General features: G+C 32.4%; 1 protein-coding gene and 1 long non-coding RNA gene across 3 annotated transcripts in view; one reads left to right on the forward strand and one right to left on the reverse strand.

The window, feature by feature from the left end:
* LOC127724791 (uncharacterized) overlaps nucleotides 1-23,793 on the reverse strand; it is a 40,167-nt gene extending 16,374 nt beyond the window's left edge. Inside the window, exon 1 of the long non-coding RNA XR_007992696.1 lies at nucleotides 23,594-23,793. This is a non-coding gene — a long non-coding RNA (uncharacterized LOC127724791). The remainder of the gene's footprint in view (nucleotides 1-23,593) is intronic.
* Nucleotides 1-24,238, forward strand: part of LOC127724635 (E3 ubiquitin-protein ligase rnf213-alpha-like) — a 1,011,139-nt gene that overhangs the window by 227,402 nt on the left and 759,499 nt on the right. The gene's annotated exons all lie outside the window — the stretch shown is intronic.

Below are 24,238 nucleotides of genomic sequence, written 5' to 3' on the forward strand. Positions count from 1 at the left end.
GAAGAAAAAATATGACAACATATTTTCTTCATTTATGTCAAGTCCCGGTTTATAACAGGAATCACTTATCTGAAGTGTACATACTTCATACAAGTGCATATTATAGAACGTCTTGAAACAAGTTTATCCTAATTACTTCCTTTCCTTAATTCTCAGTGAAGGACAACAAGAAAATCCCCTTCTGAAAACTTGTAAAATAATGCAGGATGATGAATTATGCTAAAATGCAGGTCAAATTCATTTTATATATTAGATTCATAATTTTACATTTTTTTTTTAATTTGATCCTCATACAATTAAACATGCAGTTAAACACAACGTTAATTTGCTGTTATTGTATTGATGCAATTTTATCAAGTGCTTTTTAATGTAATAAATTATTTGAAAATATAAAAAGTTTAATTTCTGAGTGCCTATTATGGTTCAAATAAGGTATACAATGAATTTATTGTCGTTTTATTAGGTAACAAGTTTCAGATATTGGTTTTTAAAATATTGTTTCTCTTTTACTCTGAATTTATAATTTGGTGAGAGATGTTATTATATTTTATCAGAACGTTAACAAGGGATATTCCGTAAATTATGAAGCGACAGTCGTGAAACACTTTATAGAACAATTTGGAAGTTTTGTCGATTATATACATGGTAGTTAATTGTAATTAATAATTGAAATCACATATTGTTAAGCATAAATTATATCACATTCTATCCTATACATGTATTTCTTCAAATACATGCCGATACATCTTTTCCGTCCGTGATACTATATATTCAACTTATTAAGGTATGTTTTCCACGACTCTAGGATTCTGTTAGTTATTTTTCGATGACAATTTGTAGAACATTTTCCCCTTTTATATAAAAAGAAGAATTAAGAATGACCTTGTATTTTACGCATAGCCACATTTAGAGCATGATTGATTTTGTTATGAACTTCACGACACACGAATGAATTGTCGTGATTCAATCAACCTTAGTTTTCAGTGTATTTTTTGTGGACTGCTTTTTATTTCGTCAATTTATCTTTAATGATGATGCTGTCTGGTCTTCCTCGACTACTAACGATTTTACCTTTTTGCTTGTTTTGTAAAAATAAAAATTTACAAAGTAAATAATTCGTATTCAGTCGAAAAAACAATAAGCAAGACATATAGCAAAATTAAATATGAAGTGTGGTTCTTCGATGCAACATGGTGGATGAGAGAAAATGTGACATCGCCTGTCCGTATGTCCGTAACACACTATTATTCACCAGCCATTTAACATGAAACTTCATTATTGGAAGAAAAGTTGTCATCAAATGTATTCAACTATATTTTAGTGTCATGTTGATTTGACAATTTAAGCAAATGTTATGGACTTGCTATTTCTCATTTTCTACCTTTGACACAATTACAATGTATTCTAAAACATTCTCATAGTTTGTAAGTAAACGTATAACGTATTTAACTTTACTGCATGAATTATGCACTGTACTAGATTTATAAATAATTTATGTAATTCATCCGTTTTCCACATTTCAATCTTTAATTTTTTAAGTCAAATACCCTTCATAGGGCTTGCTTATGGTCTTTACATATCTTTTTGTTTAAGTTGGGATTATTATGAAGTTATTTATATCGAGAGCACCAAATGCAGGCTGTAGTAGTGTACATTTAACAAGTTGTGTTGAGATTTTTATAACTCTCGCATATATCAATTTGAACATGCTTTGATCTTAGTGTATGGTGTAACCTTTTAATGCATTCATATTCAAAGCCACGAATAACACCACTAAAAAAGTAGTTTTTTGATATAATTGTTTTTTTCCTGCGTGGTAAATGAAAGCGGTTTGATTCCATATATTTATAAAAAAGTATAACAAAAGTACCGAACTCCAAGTTAAATTCAAAGAAAGGAAGTCCATAAAAACTGACAAAATCAAATGCTATCAATCAACGGAACAAGTGAAAAATAACTGCCATATCCCTGACATGGTACAGGCGTTTCTGAAGAAATGGCGGGTTACACCTGGTTTTAAAGTTAGGTAAACCTCCCACTTGTATGACAGTTTATATGTCTACATAAGGAAATGCCTGTACCAAGTCGGGAATATGACAGTTGTTTTCTATTCGTTTGATGTGTTTCAGTTTTTGATTTTACCATTTGATATTTCCGTTTTGAATTTTCCTTGAAGTTTGGTCTTTTTGTTATTTACTTATACATCACAACTTTCTTAAACGTCCAAACGAACATACAAATGAATCTAGCAAAGGCTCCAACAAAAAAAGGTTTAGTAGATAGTAGTTAACTCGTCATAGCTGCTAGGATTAAACTTTTGTACGTCCGATCCGCGTGTCGACAACAAAAAATTCATCAATGACGTAAATTTGACAATGACGTCAACAAAAAAAAGGTTTTTTGTCGTTGATAGTACATACCGTATATAGTATACACTTTTTCGATAAAGTAAAACTGAAGTAAAAAAATACAAGGGTAAACAAAAGAGAAACAACACTGTAAAATAAAAAGATACACAACTTCAGCACCTAGCATATATAACTCAAGACCGTCTTTTATTATTTGTGAAGTAGATAATAAATATTTATCTTTTAGATCTTGATATATTCTTTCAATTCGAAGCAGAAATTGTTCGAGATAACTTGCAATTTCTTATTCTCATATTATTGTATAATCTGTATATTATTGCTTTTGTTGCACCTCAGGGTGTTAGAAAATAAAGTTATCGTTATCGTTATCATAAAATACTACCTCCCTCTTTGTGATCATATCGGTTGCCTGAACCATAGGTACTTGGGGACAGTACAATTTTTGTTTACCCCTCCCCCTCTTTTCCAAAATCCGTCTTTTTTTTTTCGTTTTCCATTAATTTCAATCATTTTCGCGTTTTACTGTATGATATGAACATAAATATACTAGGAATAACTTGTATTTGCTGTTTACTATCCACAGCGGTCACTGATATATCCTATTTTTCCTACGTGAATTCTAGAAGGAATCCCAATTCTAATTCATTAAATATTTAATTTCCTTGTGGTCAATGGGGATCACTAGTTTCCGTAAACATTCCTCTTATTAAACTGCCGGCACTTTTAATGAAATTCGACATCTATCGACAGAACGGATCAATTTTGCTCGTCGTGTCATCGTATTTCGATTCTTAAATGACTGAAGTATTGTATGGGCGACAACTCTTAATCCGGTTCCCTTAAACAAATGTTCCGAACGTACTGAGGGTACCGTATTTAAATTCAATTATTTTGTTTAACTGAGAAATATTTTTTTTTGGCAAATAACTTAATTCATAATATTATTATAATCATTTTCATTCAATATATTTAACTTCCTTAAATATTCCTAATAAAATCCACGTTCTTAATATCTAGATTTATTTACACTCTACATTGATTATCGACTACATATAGTCAGATTTGAACTACATGTAACATTGTAAAAATGGGAACGTAATAGAGTTTAGTTATACGTGTGGAGTACACTTACACCACACCGAGTTTTGCTCAATGAGAACACGGTCATAGCTTATGAATCAAAGAAGTTTCGGCAACATTGTTTATCGAAGTATAAACCAACAGAAAATAAATGGAGAATGTGTCCATTGGACACAGATGATGCCCCCGCTTGTATATAACGTTATAAAGGGACATAACTCAAGAACGTTAAAAATGACACTATCCAAATTTGTACTTCGTTGATCTGAGTTGGGTTGAGGCAAACTTAAGTTAGAGAACAAAAACGAAAAATTCGGCAATTTTTCCATTTGTAAAAGGCATAACTCTAGAACAGAATAAGTGAGGCCACCAAAATTCAAACTTGATCTGTGTTTTGTGTTAATAAGCATTGCACATAAGTTTCATAACATTTGTTTGAGGCAAACTAAAGTTAGAGAACGGAAACGAAAAATTCAGCAATTTTTCCATTTGTAAAGGGGCATAACTCTAGAATGGTAAAAGTGACGCTACCCAAATTCATATTTGATCTGTGTTTTGTGGTAATAAGCATTGTGTATAAGTTTCATAAAATTTGGTAGAGGCAAACTAAAGTTAGAAAACGGAAATGAACAATTTAGCAATTTTTCCATTTGTAAAGGGGCATAACTCTAAAACAGTAAAAGTGGCGCCACCAAAATTCAAACTTGATCTGTGTTTTGTGGTAATAAGCATTGTGTATAAGTTTCATAACATTTTGTTTAGGCAAACTTAAGTAAGAGAACGGAAAAAAAATTTTGGACGTACAGACGTACGGACGTACGGGCGTACAGTCGGAGAGGGGAAAATCTTAATGCCCCTCCGCTACGGTGGGGGCATACAAATTCCACTCGACCAATTCCATTTATTTTTAAGATATGCAAATCATATAATAATTATATAGAATTTAATTCATATCGGAGGTCGCGTTTAATACACAAAGTTAAAATACATATTCAAGGTGGTGACAAATACAAAAAGATCGCCGTGGAATGATTTAATTATATTTAGTGCTATTATTTATTTGAATTTAATTAGTTAATAAACTAAGAAATGGACAATTTTTGGTGGAAGTCAGGAAACAAAATCCAGGTGTCAATATGAAATGATATACACTCTTATCATTTATTTATGTCTCATAAAGAAGGGAAAATAGAACTAGTTTTACCAAAGCATTTTAATTGTTCTTATTAGGCAAAATATGTACGGGGACACTTTAATTTAGACATTTGAAAGCCGAGACCAAAAGGTGTAAATTATTATCGGAAACCATCTAAAGTCAACTTTACCTTAGCGGAATAAAACCTAGAGTATGTACGAATAAAGAGAATTTTTTTTAATCATTAGCATTTATGATTAATTACTGTAATTTATAATTCATTTAATGACTTAATACCTGTAAAACTTCTACCGTTGGCATTAAATCTCGGTGGGGTCGGGAGGGAATATTTTATAAAATAATATAGATTATCTGTTATATTTGGATAATGGAAGGAGCTATACTATAAACACACATTAATTAGTTACCAATACATTCGAGATCAAAGGTTGTTAATTTTGCTGATCCAATTAACTTTTACTCACATATTTTTCTCTTTTGATTTGCTCGTGCTTGTTTTTATATGATTTACAAATGAATTATAAAATCATAACTAAAAATGTCTAGTTCGGAGAGTGATAGTACTAATAGTGTGTCCAGTCCCACAAGAGAGACAGATTTTGACGAGTATGGTCAATTTGGGTACGAGTATGGTCAATTTTGGTACGCACTAGAACCAGAGTATACTGAAAAGGAGCTCCAGGAAATGGAAGCTGCAGAAAGTTCCCGACATCACGATATCATTAGCAACCCTCGCCAGTTTAACACTGATTGGTTTTCAAGTACTAAATGTATAGTTATGCCATTATTGACGGAATGTCTCTGTTGCCACGAATTTACTCTCTTCAATGGTAAGATTGAATTGGGTGAATGTGTTAGTGACAATGCCGATTTAAGAACAGTTTGTCTGAACCCGTTTGTTCTAGAAACAAGATACATAAGTTTTTTGAGGTACAAGCGCCATAGAGGGAGAGCTCCAGACGAACTAACTCACAGGCAAAGCAGACTAATGGCTTATCGTCAGTTTGTTTGTTGGGTCAGGAAAGGTCAACCACTTGGCAAGAGAAACAGAGTAACTATACCAGCTTGGGTTGTAAACATCATTAGGAAAGAATTTCCGTCACAATATGGTGTTATAGTTTACGAAGGCTTCAAAGAAAGTGACACGTCAGACTCTGAATAATTGTAAAAAAATGGACATATATTAGATTTGATTTGATTTCCGAATTTTTATCAAACTGTTTTATGCTAAATATTTTCTGTTGTATATCTATAAATATGTCTCCTTCAATCATTTCATGTTCATATTTAGTTGAATTTATTTATACATTATACTTTTGCTTTTGCTCACTGTTGAAGGCCGTACCGTGACTTATATAGCTGCTTAAATCCACTTCATGTAGGTAGCCGTCTCATTGGCAAACCTACCACAACTCCTAATATTAATCAAATGACTTATTTTATTCAGCGGAAGTTTGGTATTCTTAAGTACAAACTTATTAATGGGTGTCTTGCAATATCGATGTGATAATTTTTTTCAGGTCTCGTATCTCTTTCAACGAAAGCAAACCTGCACGGTATATTCTGCATTTGAATAGTCCAAAGTTTACTAATTTCATATTTTACATGTTAAATGAATGAACAAATATGAAAATACGGCATTCTGACTTTAGATGTGAAGCCTAACAACCTGCTCTGAAATAAAAGAAAGGACTTTAGTGGCGGATTTAACGGGGGCACTGTTCCGGGGTCCGGAAGTCGAGGTCACCCAAAACATTTCTAACGTAATTGTTTTGCTACAGTTTACATGTTTATCTAGAGTGAAAATGAAGTCACAGCTTAATTTGACTTCAGTAAATCGGGAAAGGGGGGGGGGGGGGGGGGGGGGGGGGGGCAATTCAACATTTTTGTGGAAGGGTGAGCAGATGTGATATTGAACTTTTTCATATATTTTGAAGAACACAAATGCATTCCGAATGTTTTACAGAAAATCACAAGACAAAAAGTCAAAGGCCTTGATAAATGAAAATTGTTTCCGTTGCCATATGTGAGGGTATAAACGGGATGTACTGGTTAGAAAAAACGGGACCAAAAAATTATAGAAAACGGAATAATAGGTGCTGAAATATAAATAATTGTAAAATTAAAAATAGATAACAGAGGGATTAGGCCTATACTGTACAAATTCTAAACAACTCCTAATTTTTTTTCCCCAAGTGTTACAAGTCATGGAGATTTCGGGTCCGACCCTGAACTTCATATGTATTTCTATTACCGAATTGTCCTGGCTTCTATTTTGTACAATCTGAACAATAATCTGGAAGTCATTCTGTAATTGAGACGGGCGGATATCTTTATTTACATTTTGAAAAAAAATAAGCTAAAAGTTAAGTCTGCACTGCAAATTTGGCACCGCGGGAAACAACTTGGAATAACATTTTATCCATTTATACAAATATGTTATATACTACTATTAGAATCGTGACACACGGTTGTACACAGGATGTTTATCACGGACAGTTTATTGGTATGGCATATTTCATAAATTTTATGTTCATACCATAATTAAGCCATGTTCATTACCTTAGACAAATTTTTGAACTTTGGTCAAGTAAGGGGGAAAACCCAAAATAAACTAAAAATATAAGTTAAAAAAAAAGCATTTAAAGAAAAATATTTTCAAACGGATCTCAAATCAACACCGTTGTTTAAATCTAACTGAGAGCATAACGATAAATCTCAGTTTATAATTACTCCAGAATATGTATCTACGGACTTTTTCCCCTTTATTGAGACTACTATAACATTATAATAGCATAAGCCCTATATAATATTTGATACAAAATCTCAGAGCAAAAATGTAAATTTAACGACTAGCCAAAACCGATGTACGATCTTCTGTCATTTACAGCACTTAAACCTGACTTAGGGATTGTACGCTGATTATTTCTCATATATAAACCCACTGAAACAAGATGTCTTGTAAAGTATTTTTTAATAAAATATTCTAATCAAATTTAGTAAAGCATTACTTGATTTTATGATATTGTCTGTTTTTCATACTTCTTATTTTAATAATCGTATTCGGAATTATTCTATACCAATGCACTTGAACATGTTAACAAAAAAAAAGCTATAAAAATAAAAAAAAAGTGGTTTTATTTCTCCACCAGAGACCAAATTACATTACTGTAGGTTACAATTAATTTTAATAGATTTAAAGCACCTGGCCGTCGAGTTCATATTATTTAGCACAACCATGTCTTTAGAACAGGAGAACAACAGAATAGCAATAACTATCTCTTAATATAACTGCCAAGAAAAAAAAGTTATAACTACCATCAAAATTCCTTCGAAACAAGATGTTTCAAAATAACCTTGTTCTTGGTACTAGTAAAGCTTGCTTCTTGGAAGTTTAAGTTGCAGATCCAAGTCTGGTACAATTCTTTCTTTTTTACTGGATCCGGGAAACTATGTAGACTTTTTCCATTACTTGTTCGGGTAGAACATCCATAAGCTTGATAAGTCATTTTAACACTGATTAACGATTATGACATGTCATGCTAGGTACTAGGACTTTGTGGTAATTAGATATCACGTGATTATTAGTTTCGAAATGCTGTCAAAATGGCGACTTGTCGAGATTTGATAGTCTGTTTTAAAAATCGATTAACTCACTTATCTAGACGAATAAACCTTTAATATTTTGGAAATATGCTTATTAATTTAGGATGAACATAATATCAAATTTTTTATTTTTTGCGAATTTTCCCTTTAAGTCAAATTATTACAATACTAGTATACATTGTATACTTTCGAAGTTTCGCTTGCAAGGTTACGACAGTACGGCTATATTTCCCCTTGTCCTGTATTACAGTCATCCGACAATATATTCAATCAATACTATTTTTTAAAACAGCTAGAGGATAATTGCATTATATGTTCAAGTTCATCCTAGGTCATCATGGTCATATAAAAAAAAATAAATCGGAAAAAAAAACTGTCTACTTGGTCAACTCGATAACAGATTTTCGTAGTTTATAATGATATTTGCTCGATTAAATTAATTGTGCTACTATTGCTATTGTTGAAGGGACGCCTTAGAGGGTTCCTGATGAATTTTTGTGTCCCATATATAGTTTGAACAATGACACTGCTACCAAAAGAAAGTTTTTATTTGTTATTCATCTTGTTTTTCTAATTTTAGAATAGATACATTTTATTCCTTGCTTTACGTCCAGTGACATATATTTAATGGATATTTAGGACAAAAAAAACCCAAAATGTATCTTGTATAATAGGTATGCACTGCATGCAAAGGTTGATTTGCATTTCTTTACTCGTGTATATAAAGGCAAGGCAAAGATAGGCACTTTGTTGCACCATATATCTCAATACCCATTATTTGGTGAATAAATACATGATAAGTTTGTATTCGTACACTATATATGTAAAGAAATTGCAAAACTTATGCTAATCTTTCCTTAACTTTTAAACAACGTTAAATGTAAGTAAAGTAAACGGTCTTATTTACTTACATTTATAAAGTATTGAAACGTATTTAAATGTTAACCTTAATTGGTTGTTTTGTCGTCCTATCTAAATATATGAAAGGCCGCCTTTTACATTGAATTTACAAACATCCTAAACATAAGCAAAGTAGACACTTGTATTTGCGTTTTATTAGCATAGTGTGTTAGATATATGCAAAGTTTGCCCATGTCTTTGCAAATGTTCATATAGCTTCCGAAATATATTAAAATATTAATCTAAATTAGTTGTTTTGTCGTCCTATTTAAAGATATGAAAGGCTGCCTTTTACATTAAATTTACAAACATCGTAAAACATAAGCCAAGTAGACACTTGTATTTGCGTTTTATTCGCATAGTGTGTTAGATATATGCAAAGCTTTCCCATATCTTTGCAAATGTTCCTATAGCTTCCGAAATATATTTAAATATTAATCTAAACTAGTTGTTTTGTCGTCCAATTTAAATATATGAAAGGCCGTCTTTTACATTAAAATTACAAACATCGTAAAACATAAGCAAAGTAGACACTTGTATTGCTTTCTATTCGCATAGTGTGTTAGATATATACAAAGCTTTCCCATATCTTTGCAAATGTTCATATAGCTTCCGAAATATATATAAATATTAACCAAAAGTAGTTGTTTTGTCGTCCTATTTAATGATATGAAAGGACGTCTTTTACATTAAATTTACAAACACAATCAAACACAAACAAAGTAGATATAGTATTTGCATAATCTCTAAAACGTGGGTAAAATGTACAAAAAGGTTTCCCATGTCTTTGCATATATATACGTATTGATGAATTTATACGCAAATTCTCGGCCGATAGATATATAGCATTATGACCTTAAAAAATAAAGACGGGCCGCCTTTTACATATATTTTACATACATAAATAAACATTAACAAATGTTTTGCAAATCTTTGCATAGCTTTGCTTTGTAAAGTTTTCCTATTTTTTTTGCAAGCATTCGTGTATGTAAGAATTGATAATATGTAAAACTGATCCGATAAATATGACCTTTAAATATATGACATGAATGAGAGTGTGGATGTGGTTTACAGAATAGAGAATAATGGACAAAATGTGCAGAATAAAGGGCAAAAAAAAAAAATAAAGAATAGAGAAACAATGGCAAAAAAATAAAGAATAGAGAATAATGAGGTGCTAAAATATAAAGAATAGAGAATAACAGGCAAAATTTATAAAGAATAGAGAAAAATGGCATACAAATTTTTACAGAAATGAAGAACCCCCAATCCAGACCCTCATAATGTGTTTTACATTCTTGAATAAACATATCCAAATCGTATGCAAGTATTTAATACATATTGATATTCAAACCAAATACGTGTAAAGTTTTTCATTTTGTTTGCATGTATTAAGCACTAACTGATATTCACTCAGGCCAATTGACGTTTAGTGCGGCGAACTTCACTTTTTTCAAATGAATATGCTGTTTTATTCAAAATCCATTTCATATAGAAAAACGTACTACAAGGTATCTATTGACTTTTGGATACACACATATTTGTTATGGATAGCGATGTCTTTCGATCGGCGCTTTGCATTTGCATCAATCGGCATTTCATTTGCGCCAAAAATCTTTAGGTGAAATTAAAAAAATCTAGAATTGATACTATAAGTCGGAATAGCATTATTATTTAAGGAACAAAATAAGCTAACAATATTGATAGGTTATGGAGCTCCTTTTCGAGATATTTTTTTTTTTTTTAAATGGAGGGAAAAGGCTGACTTGGACTTTTACCTTATATTTGCACTGGTATTATTTGGTCTCAAATCGAAAAAAAAAGAAATCTAGAATCTGCTTGAATATTGGTAAATGACCTTTTATGAGCTATTGAAGTCTTATATGAAAAGAAAAAATGGGTGTTATGGGGCAAAATGTTTACCCTGTATCGTACGAAAAAAAAAAATACATGGAGTCCGAACATCTGACAAAAATTACCAAACCTGACCTAAGTACATCCTTAAAACAATATCTGCAGATTTTTTTTGCATCATAAGACTATGTGCATCCTAATCTGTTGTCGCAAAAATTCTTTTTGGCATCTATGGTATACAAATAAGGAGATGTGGTATGATTGCCAACGAGACAACTATCCACCAAAGTTCAAATGAATTTGATGTAAGCAATTAAAGGTAACCGTACGGCCTTCAACAATGAGAAAAACCCATATTGAATAGTCGGCTATAAAAGCATATGCATAGACTCTTTAATATTTAATTACCAGCAGAATTTGACAACTTATAGATTTTGACCTTGTGAGTGGAACGCAATAAACAGCTATTTTTCAAATCTTGTTTAACTCTGCATAGGATAAACCAACAGCCTCCCGCACTCACGGCGAGATCGCTTCCAAGAGACTACTGAGTCGGTATAAACACGGAAGTATTATATTGACAATATACAAGTGTGGACACAGATGAATGTGGATAGTATGTTTGGATGTTTGACAGTGTTTTATATGACAAAAGGAGTTCTATGTTTTTCCTATATGGTGTTATTAACTGTGTTGCACGATGACAACCAACCTGAGCATGAGGAGTGTTGTTTATTTAATATTTAGATTTTATGTTCAAGAGGGCATGAAAGAGACACTAATTGCATTAATGACCAAATGATTATGATAGAATATTTTCCACATCTTTGATTTTGTATAAATTTTGTAGCTAGGAGAGCATCACATAATAGGTTCATTTTTTCGTGATTTTTTTTTAAATGGGAGATGATATCTGAGAACATGATATCAGGAGGCTGCAATTCAGTGGTTGTTGTTTGTCTATGTGTTACATAATATTTTTTTTTCGTTTATTTTGTGTACATAAATAACATAAATGACTATGCGTTATGGGCTTTGCTCATTGTTGAAGGCTGTACGGTGACCCGTAGTTGTTAATTTCTGTGTCATTTTGGTCTGTTGTGGAGAATTGTCTCATTGGCAATCATACCACATCTTTTTTATATGTATTTGCTCACTATTTGTATGGTTCTATTTATATTACTTTGTGGTGGATTGTCAGTATCATTAGTAAAATATTTTGTTAAAATGTCGAAATTATTTCTCAGATTAGAAGACATTTATTGGTTTTTAGTAATGAAAATGCCTGACATGATGCTTGGGGCTAGGTGAGCTAGAAAGTAAACTTCTGTGTTGTTTTTTATCAATTCTTTGATAACATCTCCTCCAAAGCTGGCCGAAGCAAAAAAAAGTTTTGACCAATATGAAAACGATATCAACAAAAAAACCTTTGTGAGCATGCTTCAAAGACTCATAACTGCTCCAAAAGTAATCTGATAGAATTTCAAGCATGTCAAGTGGGTATTATGAAAATCTACTTAATATGTCTAAATATCAAAAAAGTTATAGTATTCAATATGAAAAAGGTATTGCAAAATTATTCTCTTTTCAATTTTTTTTGTTATACATGTATGGATAGAAATATAAGTGATACCAATACAGTATTTGTTGTGGTATGAAAGTGTAGTTATTAACATTAACTGTAACAATGTTAATTCACACAAATTAAGAAATAAACAAATGAATGAAAAATGTTGAACATGTACAATGAAATATAGTTTTAGAAATCAATTAGGCCAGATAGGCCTTATAAATTTTTTTTTTTTTTTTAACATACTGAATGACCATTTACACTCAGGACCGAGTCATCAGTAGGCAGTACAGATGTATTAAAACAACCTAGCATCATATTGCTAGTAGCGAGTGTAGCATTGTCGGGTAAATTTGTTCTTTTTTTTAAATTTGGTTAAAGGACAAAAAATGTTTGGTTCAAATCATAATAAAATGCTTTTTATCTCCTTATTACTTACATTGTACATGGAATGGATACTACCCTGACAAATCCTTGTACATGAGAGTTGTCTGTCAAATCTTTATTTCACAAAGAATGAATTGCATAACAATGAACCGAGCTCAAAGCAAAGCACTTTAATAATACACTTAGACAAAGAGCTCAATCCAGTGATATACTTTGTACTACAGGTCCTTCATGAACATCCTATCCACCAAAACCATATCTCACAAACATGCCATACTACATGTACATGGTTCGATCAGAAGTCCTGAAAAAGATATGAATTTTATTATCATATTTTAATTATACATACACAGGTTAAAAGTTATATACTCCAATGGCAGTCTTTCCTGCTAAAATGTCATGTGTAGAATGTGATATACCATTTTTGGGTCTATATGGGTACTGTCCTTTATATTCATTAGGTCATTTTAACACAACAAAATATATAGAAAATGTTAACTTTGATCTGGAAATTGAGTTCTTTTTCGCAAAATAAACCCACTAAAACTAAACTTTGAATGCAAAAGACCCCTAAATGGCTAACAGATATTGCTATAAAGAATAGTCCATGATGATTATTGTTATTAAAGAGTTCAAGAAATGTACACTGATTCTGTCAGTTGAATGGACTAGAATGAGATAAGTTATATAAACATAAAGGTTTTTTCAACAGTTGTGGTGTAAATTAAATCAGTTTTATTTTATGGTTGACATATTTAAGTATATATGTAGACCATTGGCTTTTCAACACTTACAATATCGATTATCTATTTATTGTTATATTGTTGGTATTTTTCACCTTCCTAAAACAGTTTTAACGCAACATGAACGCAAGCTTAATAGATCTTGATAGGGTGTCCTCACATATTTTGACGTTGCTGAAAAATTTGGGTTGACATATGTATCCTCTTCTCATCGTTTTTCGTGCTATTAAGAATGCATACTGTCGTCACAATTTCCATTGAAAAGGCATGCATAGTACAAATTCATATGACGAACGAAAACATATGATTTGACTATATACATATGCATGTACATGTATGTATAGGTTATCAGCTTTTCTGCACATATTAGCCGGTAAGCCGCAATGAACCTATTATGGCGAGTGAGCGCAGCTGAGCTAAAATGAATCAAATTGTGTCCTCAGTGGGGGATATTTTAAGGGATCTATATGAAGAAAACCTGATCATCTGTTTATCGTTCTATTACTGGCTTTTTCACCTCCCTAACTTGGCCTAAGACAGTTTTTACAGACGAAAGCAAGCTTGATAACTACTCCTCACACACATGTATAGATTATCGGCTTTTCTACACGAGTCATGAATATCATAAAATGTTAGCCAGTGAGCAGGCCCGCAATGAACCTTTTTAGCGAGTGAGCCCAGCTAATGAGCTAAAATGAATCAAATTGTGTACTCAGTCACAGTTGGTGATATTTTAAGGTATCTACACAAAGAAAACATGCTTATATAAATCTCAGTGGCGGATCCACAACTTTTCATAAACGGGGGGTGGCCGCTGACTGACCCAAGGGTTGCCCACTCCCGTCATGCTTCCCCAGTGGCGGATCCGGGGGGACGGTTCCGAGGGTTGGAACCCCCCCTTTTTTGGACGATCAATGCATTTGAATGGGGACACATAGTTGGAACACCCCCCCCCACCCTTTGTCCCGAGTTGGGAACCCCCCTTTTATAAAATGGCTGGATCCGCCCCTGCTTCCCTATAAAATCAACAAATTTTCCCCACCCACTGGATCCGTCTATGTAACTGTTTATCGTTCTGCGTAATACTGGCTTTTTCACCTCCCTTACTTGGCCCTAGACAGTTGCTTATATGTTTATCGTTCTGTCACTGGCTTTTTTAGACTAGAGACTTCATGTGTACAAACCTGACGTCAAACTCGTGTACTATAAAAGAAGAGACAAATAATTTCACATTAAATCCTGTAACATTACATCTAAAGATAATTACAATCCAAAGTAAATTATATTACGATGTCAATGGACTAAATTCCCGCGCAAATGTCATCACTGGGATAGACCAAAACGAATTTTAGGTTTATGTATCATTCACATTCCGATCAATTTACTCAGTTAAATAAAATATATGTGTTAACTATTTTTATATTGGTTTTGAATTTAGTTAATCTATCAGAAAAAAGGATTTATTTCTCGCAGATAGCCCTCAATACTATACACCAGAGACATATAATACAAGAGATTCGCAACTCGGCGAAATCCCGTAATAACACGCGGCCACTAGTTAAACCTCGCGAGATCTCCTTAGGTAATAAAGTCATTAATAAAAGTATTAAAAGTACTAGAAGTAAGGACGAATGTTTAAGCATAACATAAACTGTTTCAGTGTTAAATTTATCATAATTAATTAAATAATTTGAGTACATATATAATAATTTATTTTAATGTAATTTTGATTTTAGATTTGTATTATTGAAAAAGAGACATAATTTGATATTGTATTAAAAAAAAATGATATTAAATAATTAAGACTTGATAAATTGTGTCAGAGTTCATTTTATTTGATAGTTACATAATGGGTGTCTATTGAATATACACCTGTCTCGGAGACATAATTTCACAGTGTGACATGTATATTAGGTTTGAATTATTCGATGACCAGGTAAATCACGAACATGTTATAAATAATGAGTTTTAATTGACACCTTGTAAACAAGAAGTTGTTACACCACAGGTGTCCACACTCTTTCCAAAAATACAATTCACAAAATATAAAATTAATTAATGTGGAAAAAAAACTTAATTTATATGTTAATTAATTGTTAATCATGATAGGCTTTGTTTTTTATTATTGATATTTATAAATTATTAAAATTTTATTTATTTTTATATTCATCATTTATTGGGCATGTATTCAGTTTTTTCTGTAGGATTGTCGGTAAATGTTTGATTTCTAAGTGTTGTTTGACAGTTTCATCATAGGCTTGCAATTGAGTTGTTTTTTAAATGATTGTCGGTAAGTTTATGGTTTCTTCATGTTCGAAGTGTGTATTGAGAATTAATATTTAAGAAAATTACAATTAATTTCTCATTTGAATAAAGCTTCATTCATGTGCACGCAATATGGAAAATTCCGATTTTATTTCGTGGGATGACAATCTTAATAGTTACGACTTAGATATACTTCTATTTGAATAAACTGATAACGAACTCTTTGTTGATAGTGAAAAGGACGAAAACATAAGCGAGAGACCCACCAACAAAAACAATTGACAATACTGCATACATAGATGGATATGTGTGTCCTCGAAGCAACAAAAAATCTATAAAAAACACAACATTGAAGTGGGAGCCGAGGTCATACATCAAAGCAACATGGAAGACACTATTTAAAAAGTAGTTTATAACCTTATTTCCACGAGACAATCATTTGTAGTGGTTTTTGTCTTTTTATTCTGGGGTAAAGAGATTGCAGTCAAGGCCGTAACTAGGCATATGTTTTAGTGAGGCAGAACTGATCGCCGAGCAGAGCGAAGTGAAAAAATAGAGCCGAGCGTAGCGAGGCGAAAAATTTCGACAGGGGTCTAGGATAAATGGTGTAAAATCCTGCATTCTGGGCATTTCCAGAGAGCTTGACATCGTTGAAACAAGCTGTCCGGAGTTTTTATTTTTGGTCACTTTTTATATATTTTTCATATTTTAAGACATGTACTAACACCAAATTTTTAACAACTTTATCTAAATTTATATGTCGGATAAACATTCAAATATCAATTTGAGTCTGCCGCCAGAACACAGAACAAACATCGACTCAGTAGCAATTGTTATTCAAATTGGATTTTACCAATTTTTCTATGGCCGGTTTCATCAAATCGTTTCAGAATATTTGGTCTGCTGACATCCTTATTGCGATGAACATGAAGCATGGCGAGACCGGACAGTCTCTCATCACTCATGCTAGTCCAAATAATTATGACGTCTTGAAAGGCTATTTTGGGTTTTTTTCTGGGACGCCTTCGTCCCAGAAAAAAATATAATAGCCTTTCAAGACATCATAATTATTTGGACTACACTCATGCATGCATGCTCTTTCCCAACTTTTCGGTCGTCTCAAGGCAGAAAAGGAACGTTCAAAGCAAACACTTGTCACTGGGAGAGTTAGTAAAAGCAGAAGAACACGTCATATAATATCGGATAATCATATCTTTTTCATCTGAATTCACTGAGGTATGGGGGTACCCCTTATGCCATTTCGTGTTATTTTAGGAATATTATTTTTCGTTTTTTTCTTTTTGCCACATGCTACCTTTTAATGTTATGGATACGGCAAATTGGATATAACTAGTATATCGTTTTATGTTGTTCTAGGAATATTGATTTTTAGGGTTTTTTTTTATGGATACGGGGAAATTGGACTGGAGTTTTCGCCGTTTACATGTAGGTCCGTGATTTCAGATTATTTCTGGAAATAGTCAGTAGGTCGACAATCGAATAATGAAGGGGTAGGAAGGGGTCCGATCCCGAAATCTCGAATTAAAGTCACGAAAACCCATAGTCCCGAATTAAGAAATATGAAATCCCGTTTTAAAGGCCCTACCTTCCCTCAATAATGTCAAAATTGGATTACGGGATGTTCTTTCAAATGTTAAGGTAAAAGAAACATGGACAAAAACTAATCCCTGCAGGTTTCATATATTTATATCTTGTTTATCTGTAAAGAGAACGAATAAAGTTGGGGAAAATAGGGAAATGAATAATCAGACAGGAAAAACAAATGACTATATTTCGTATTTAATGCCCATAAACAAATACACAAAACAAAATGCAGTGTCGAAATTTTAGTGAGGCAATTGCCTCACTTGCCTCAATGGTAGTTACGGCCTTGGCAGTCTAAAAGTAAGATTGTGAATGTGTATACCTATACAAATCCTTGGTGTAAATAAAATCTTTTATTATCAAATATATATATATCTTTTGCAGTCACCATTGAAATGTCAATACGATTTTAATTTAAAAATGAATAAGGTTCATGTTTTAAATGAGAAGCGTAGTCTGAAACGACAACAGATGCATGAAGCTCATTCACAATATTACGACCAGCAGAAGGTTTCCTTTACTAGGAAATTTTACTCCTTTTGTAAATTTACTGCATTCGTTCATCTTTGGCACCCTAAAAAGAAGAAAAAAACAATGATTTCAGAATAGGAGAAAATAAACAACTTTGCCATAAACAGAATGAAAAATGAATAAATTGTCTAACAAAATGCAGGCTATAAATTTCATAGTGCACAAAAATGAAGGACTGAATTAAGGAAATTTGTCCATGAACAATTTCAATATTTAGCCAGTTTAATAAAAAAAAAAAGAAAAAGAAAAATAAAAAAAAATTGGGAGTAATATATATCCCCATAATATGACATATTTATTTGTAAATTTCTAGTTTTCACGAAACAGATTAATAAAATTAGCATAGCTGGCTTTGTGTATAAATAACAAAATAATAGTCACCTTTGTTGATATTTTTAGAAATAACTGTTGGATCAAATTTTACGAAACTGGTCTTATTTTCACGACATAACTTCTGAGAGTAATATAGCCCCATAAAATTGAATATTTATTCGCACATTTCCAAGTTTTACGAGATAAAATGAAGTCTTATTTTCACGAAACAACAGTTGGGAGTATTATTGCCCAATAAAATTATATATTTATTAGCATATTTCCAAGTTTTAAGAAAAAAATTGGGAGATCAAATGGTTTCTACGGCAATAGGTGAAGTAAAATGGGCCGAGTTTTAACTTTGTCTGTATTTGATTAATCTCATCATTAGAACACATTTTATCAATAACAAATTATTAGAATTAGTTTTTTGTAACTTTTAAATGTACTTGCATGCTTTAGCTGTGAAAGGTATCGGCATTATCCATTAGAAAAATCGTGAGGCGTAGAACCTTTTTCACAACAATAGCGGATTTTTACCCATGAATCCATCGGAATAATCGGCTTTCCGGTGGCCACGTCATTTCATTGGCTGTTATATAGACTCTACTAGAGTTGCGAATCTCTTGTATTATATGTCTCTGTATACACCAACTCGACACTAAAGCTATAAAACCCTAAAACATAATAGTATATGGAATCGTCCAAACGGATTACCTAATATTGATGTAGGTGAAATATGTAGATTCAGAATTGTGTACACAGAAATAAGATCAGAAATAAAGCCCTATGTAAGGTGAAAACAATAACACAACTGTATAAAATCATTGTTTATTAAATTTGCTTGCATAAGAACCATGAAGTTAAAATTCATAACGATTACGTTTATCCTGTCAACCCCTTTTCTTCATTGCATCAAGGCTTCCGTTGCTTTACATCGAGCAGCAATTCAACCAATCGGGGAATGTTAAGTTGGGACATACTTCTATTTTTAGAAGCGTGATCTTTACATCGAGGCTTGCGTTGCTTTACACCGAGGCCACAGTAGTTCGACCAATCGGGGAATGTTTATTTGGGGCATGTGACCTATTGAACTGCAGGTTTTATAATATTTTAATCGAAATTGTAGACAAATGAAATGTTGTTAGTACATACAAAACTGAAAATGATGAATACTTTTAGTAAAAGATAAATTGGATCCGGGTTCTGTGTATTCACATCATTTGTACAACTCTCCTTACTGATGCCATTTTTTGGAATTTCTGTGACCTAAATGGTTCGCGAAAATTAATATTTTATTATATATATAGTAAATACTTCCATGGTATAGACAACTCTCAGGAGAATAAAATGAAAAGTAGACTGCTAGCAAACCAGAAACTGATTTTCTTAGAATATATTCCCAAATAGTTTCAATTGTATTGCAATCGACCATATTAATTCTATAACTTACTTATAATCGACTGACCTTTCCTGTATTGAATCATAGATTTTTTATAGTGATATAATGTTAATTAAGATTAGATTACTTTTTCTTATACCAATACTCTTTTTACTATTAACGGGGATTTAGTGTTATCTGGCCTGTGTATTCGTCCGTCCCGTAACAGGTTAATTTTTTTTTCATTTTTTTTTAACATGAAGGTATATATATATTATCACATGTGTGTGTGGTGCTGGTAGGGGGTTGGGGGCATGGGGTTGTTTAAACAAATTATTTGGTTATACATGTCTTGAAGAAAATAATTTGTTTCAGGAGGGAAGGGAAAAACAATAGTTTGTTTTCCCTTAGAAAAAGAATTGTTTGTCCCGAGAAAAAAACCAAGCCCCCCCCCCCCCACACACACACAAAAGAAGAATAACCCGTGCCTTATGATGTGATGAACATTTTTAATTGTATATGCCAAAAACGATTTTGACCCCGGTGACACGGTCACTGACCATATAAATGTTCTCAAGTTGAGTTTTGTTGTTAAGGTAGTTAACCAAGAAGATTTGGTCGCATCAAAATGTTATTTTTCTTATTCATCAACATGAAAAAAGTAAACATGTGTATTGAGGGGTGATCTTTTCAAATAATTTGATATATTCGGATTTTGCCCGATTTTAATTTTTTTTTATGTTATTGGGTTGTTGGCTCTTTGGCACACTCACCAAATTTGACATAACGCATATAATACATGAATGTTAAATAGTTATTTAGTAAATGGTACGATTGATCGATTGATTATTTGGTTTTACGTCAAGTGGCAAATATTTCATATGAAAATAAGAAGATGTGGTATAATTGCCAACGAGACAACTCTCCACCAGAGACCAAATGACATAGAAGTTAACAGCTATAGGTCACCGTACGATCTTCAACAATGAGCAAAACCCATACCGCATAGTCAGCTATAAAAGGCCCCGAAATGACAAATGTAAAACAATCTAAACGAGAAAACTAACGACAGTGTTGTAACGACACAGACCAAGAGCAAACTATGCAAACCAATAAACGAAAAAAAAATATGAGAAACAGTAAAAAACGACAACCACTCAATTACAGACTCCTGACTTGGGACAGGCACATATAGAATATGGACTAAACTAGTCTGAAGGCGCCAACACCCCCCCCCCCCCCCCTTAACCTGGGACAGTGGTGTAACAGTGCAACATAAGTACACACTATAAAAATCCGTTGAACAGGGATTAACTCATCAGATCAATACAAAGCAGAAATACATCTAACAAAAACACAGACCGGACGTGGCAGGGTACTTAACATATCGTCCCCACAACAAAAAAGACATTATAAGTACAGATCTGAGAGTACTCGCAGTTACTGACAGCTAGTTCAAAGCCATTGACAACTAATAAAAACATCTTGCATGTTCAGGACGAAAACAAATTTTAAACAATTAATTCAATAAGGTGTTATTATCTTATTAGATAACCCTTTAATTATTGCTGATCGTTCTTTAAAAATCTATCGGCCACAACATATCAATATTAAAAAAAATCTATGTTGCACTAGTAGTTTTGAGGATATGAGAATTTTAAGACAACATTTGAATGGTAATACTTATTACAGAAAAAGAAGAAATCAATGCATCATACGGTTAAACTTCTGGTAAACGGTTATAAGCAGGGTTACAGAAAAAATGGTGTTGCATGGTATTTTGAAGAAAGAAAAAAAACGAATTCCTAAGGGAAGACAAATAAATAAGCTGTCGCAGCATTGACCGCACTATTCTGTTTTACAAAAAGAAATAATATTTTGTCTCAACTTGGGAAGAAAAATGATTTGGTTTGATTGTGTCCATCTGTTGAAAAAAAAAATCATACCAATATAACCCCCTCTTGAAGTTAAAACTTCTTAAGTAAGTGAATATTCTATTTAGCTAAAAATAAAACTGGTATTCAGTATATTCAAACCAGTAACCCCAAATGTCTAATCTGACTTGCAATTTGTTAGCAAATATATCACAAACACAACCACTCAATAATTTTGAAAACATATTTGACTCAATTAACCATTACAAGTTTTTACAAATTGATTTGCTCGCGTAATGTAATGTGAGTTAGTCATTTTCTTACACAATTTAATGTTCTTACACATATTCTTTCATGTACCATCGATACTTTCAAAAACGCTTTAAACGCTTTAAAACCACTTAGCAACATCTAGGACTAATATATTTAGTCAAAATGTCCCAGGTTTAACGACCAAAGACAAAGTAATAAAAAAATAATGGTTAAACTTGTTTCAGTTTCATGCAATTCATATAACTTCAAAGTGAAATATAACAACTTGCTGCCCGACAACTTCAAAGAAAACAACATTTCAAAACCAGGCATTGCATGATACTTTATAATTAGTTTAATACTGGTAATTTAGCACTTGAATGCATGCAGCGTTTACTTACAATCAAACTTGTGGGCGGGTATCCAATTGTGTGAACATAATACGTCAATTTGATTGGCTAAAATGCATTATAGATAAATATGTAGAAAAGCCGTGGGTGAATTAAAATCAAATAGGCATTCTTTTAATAACTGTCGAATAGTACCGCACGAGTCCGACCTAGACATGTTAGAGCATACAGTATCTGTTAAGTACGTTCAACATCGCTAACCGACGTCGAACTGTTGAATACCAACAACCAGGAACCCTTTTTCATCGAATTGTGTAATCGCTCTGATGTGGATCAAAACGGAATTAATATTTTACGTGGATTGTTATTGATGACGGGATGATATTTTTTGGATTATATTTGTAGATAATACAAGGATTTGAAAAATAGATAGTCCTTGGTTTCCATATTAAATAACATGAATTATAAAACTTTCAAGGAGTCAAAAAAGTAGCCCAGGAAGAAACATCAACAAACCAGAACATTTCCTTCGGCCTTTTCAACTGTTCGCTCGTCGCTTATTGCAGCTGAATACGTAGTAATAATAATTATAGGAGTAAGAATTTTTCGTATTTAAAAACCCGGATTGACGTGTTACCAGTGTTTTCAGTGAGATGAGATAGCAGTCATTTGATGGAGATATTTGTATTATGTATTAAATAAAAAGATTAATAATGACTATATGCATATCATGTATAATCAAACACCATAGCTACAAAATCTTTAATTTTCAAAACTGCGAGACCCTATTACCCAACAGCAATATGTGCACAAAACAAGTATTTAGACAGAAAACAATGAATGAACTAAATGCAAATATAACTATAAATTTCCAGTTCTTTTCAATATGTAAATGATTTCAAACAACAACCTTTCAAATCATTTGCACACCACATAAATGTTTATGTTTCCTATATATTTACAAAGGTTTCGCATATATGCTAATTTCCATAATGCCGTTATCTTTTGATAGCTTAAAAATTCAGTATCACAAATGATAAGGTTGCCCATTACTTTATGTTGGTCTGAAATATGTAAATACTTAAATATTTGCTTTATTGGGTAACCAGGTTCAAACTAAAGATGCCTCACCATATTTGCATATGCATGCAAATGAAATACTGCTTATACCTATACAAAATTTGAAATTTAACTTTGACACAAAACCTATAAAATTAAAACAAAATATCAATATTAAAGAAACATTTAGTGCATGTGAAAGATAAACGAAATATCAACTTTTAATCAATATTTTCACAAGCTATAAATCTTTTAAAAAGTCATATTTGCATGCACTAAAAACATAAGCATTTACTTACCATTGCAAATTTAACTATTTCCATACAATACCACACGCTAGTAAAATTTAGCGCATGGTCACGTTTAATAATGGTGTGATTTTTTTGTATTTGTATTGAATTCAAAACGATTGTTCAGGATAGAGAATCGTACTGAGTTCACACAATTTACCCACGTTTTATATGATATGTAAAAGGCGGCCGCGCCTACCTGCAACACCATGGATGATCAAATATTAAGATAAATTGTCAACAAAGATAGCACAAACATATTCACATCCTAGTAAAGTTTATCTAAATATGTGCCTTTATTTATGTTTATCATATACACAATTTTATTTAGGGGCCAGCTGAGGACCACCTCCAGGTGCAGGATTTTCTCGCTGCGTTGAAGACCCATTGGTGGCCTTCGGCTGTTGTCTGCTCTTTGGTCGGGTTGTTGTCTCTTTGACATATTCCCCATTTCCATTCTCAATTTTATTTACATACGTATGTAAATCGACCTTTTCATGCAGTGATGTTCCGCACGGTCGATCGACCGGAATGAAGATGTATAATAGGTATGTTCCGCACGGTCGATCGACCGGAATGAAGATGTATAATAGGTATGTTCCGCACGGTCAATCGACCGGAATAAAGATGTATAATAGGTATGTTCCGCACGGT

The sequence above is a fragment of the Mytilus californianus genome, unplaced genomic scaffold, assembly GCF_021869535.1.
Source record: "Mytilus californianus isolate M0D057914Y unplaced genomic scaffold, xbMytCali1.0.p SCAF_14, whole genome shotgun sequence".
NCBI classification, from domain to species: domain Eukaryota; kingdom Metazoa; phylum Mollusca; class Bivalvia; order Mytilida; family Mytilidae; genus Mytilus; species Mytilus californianus.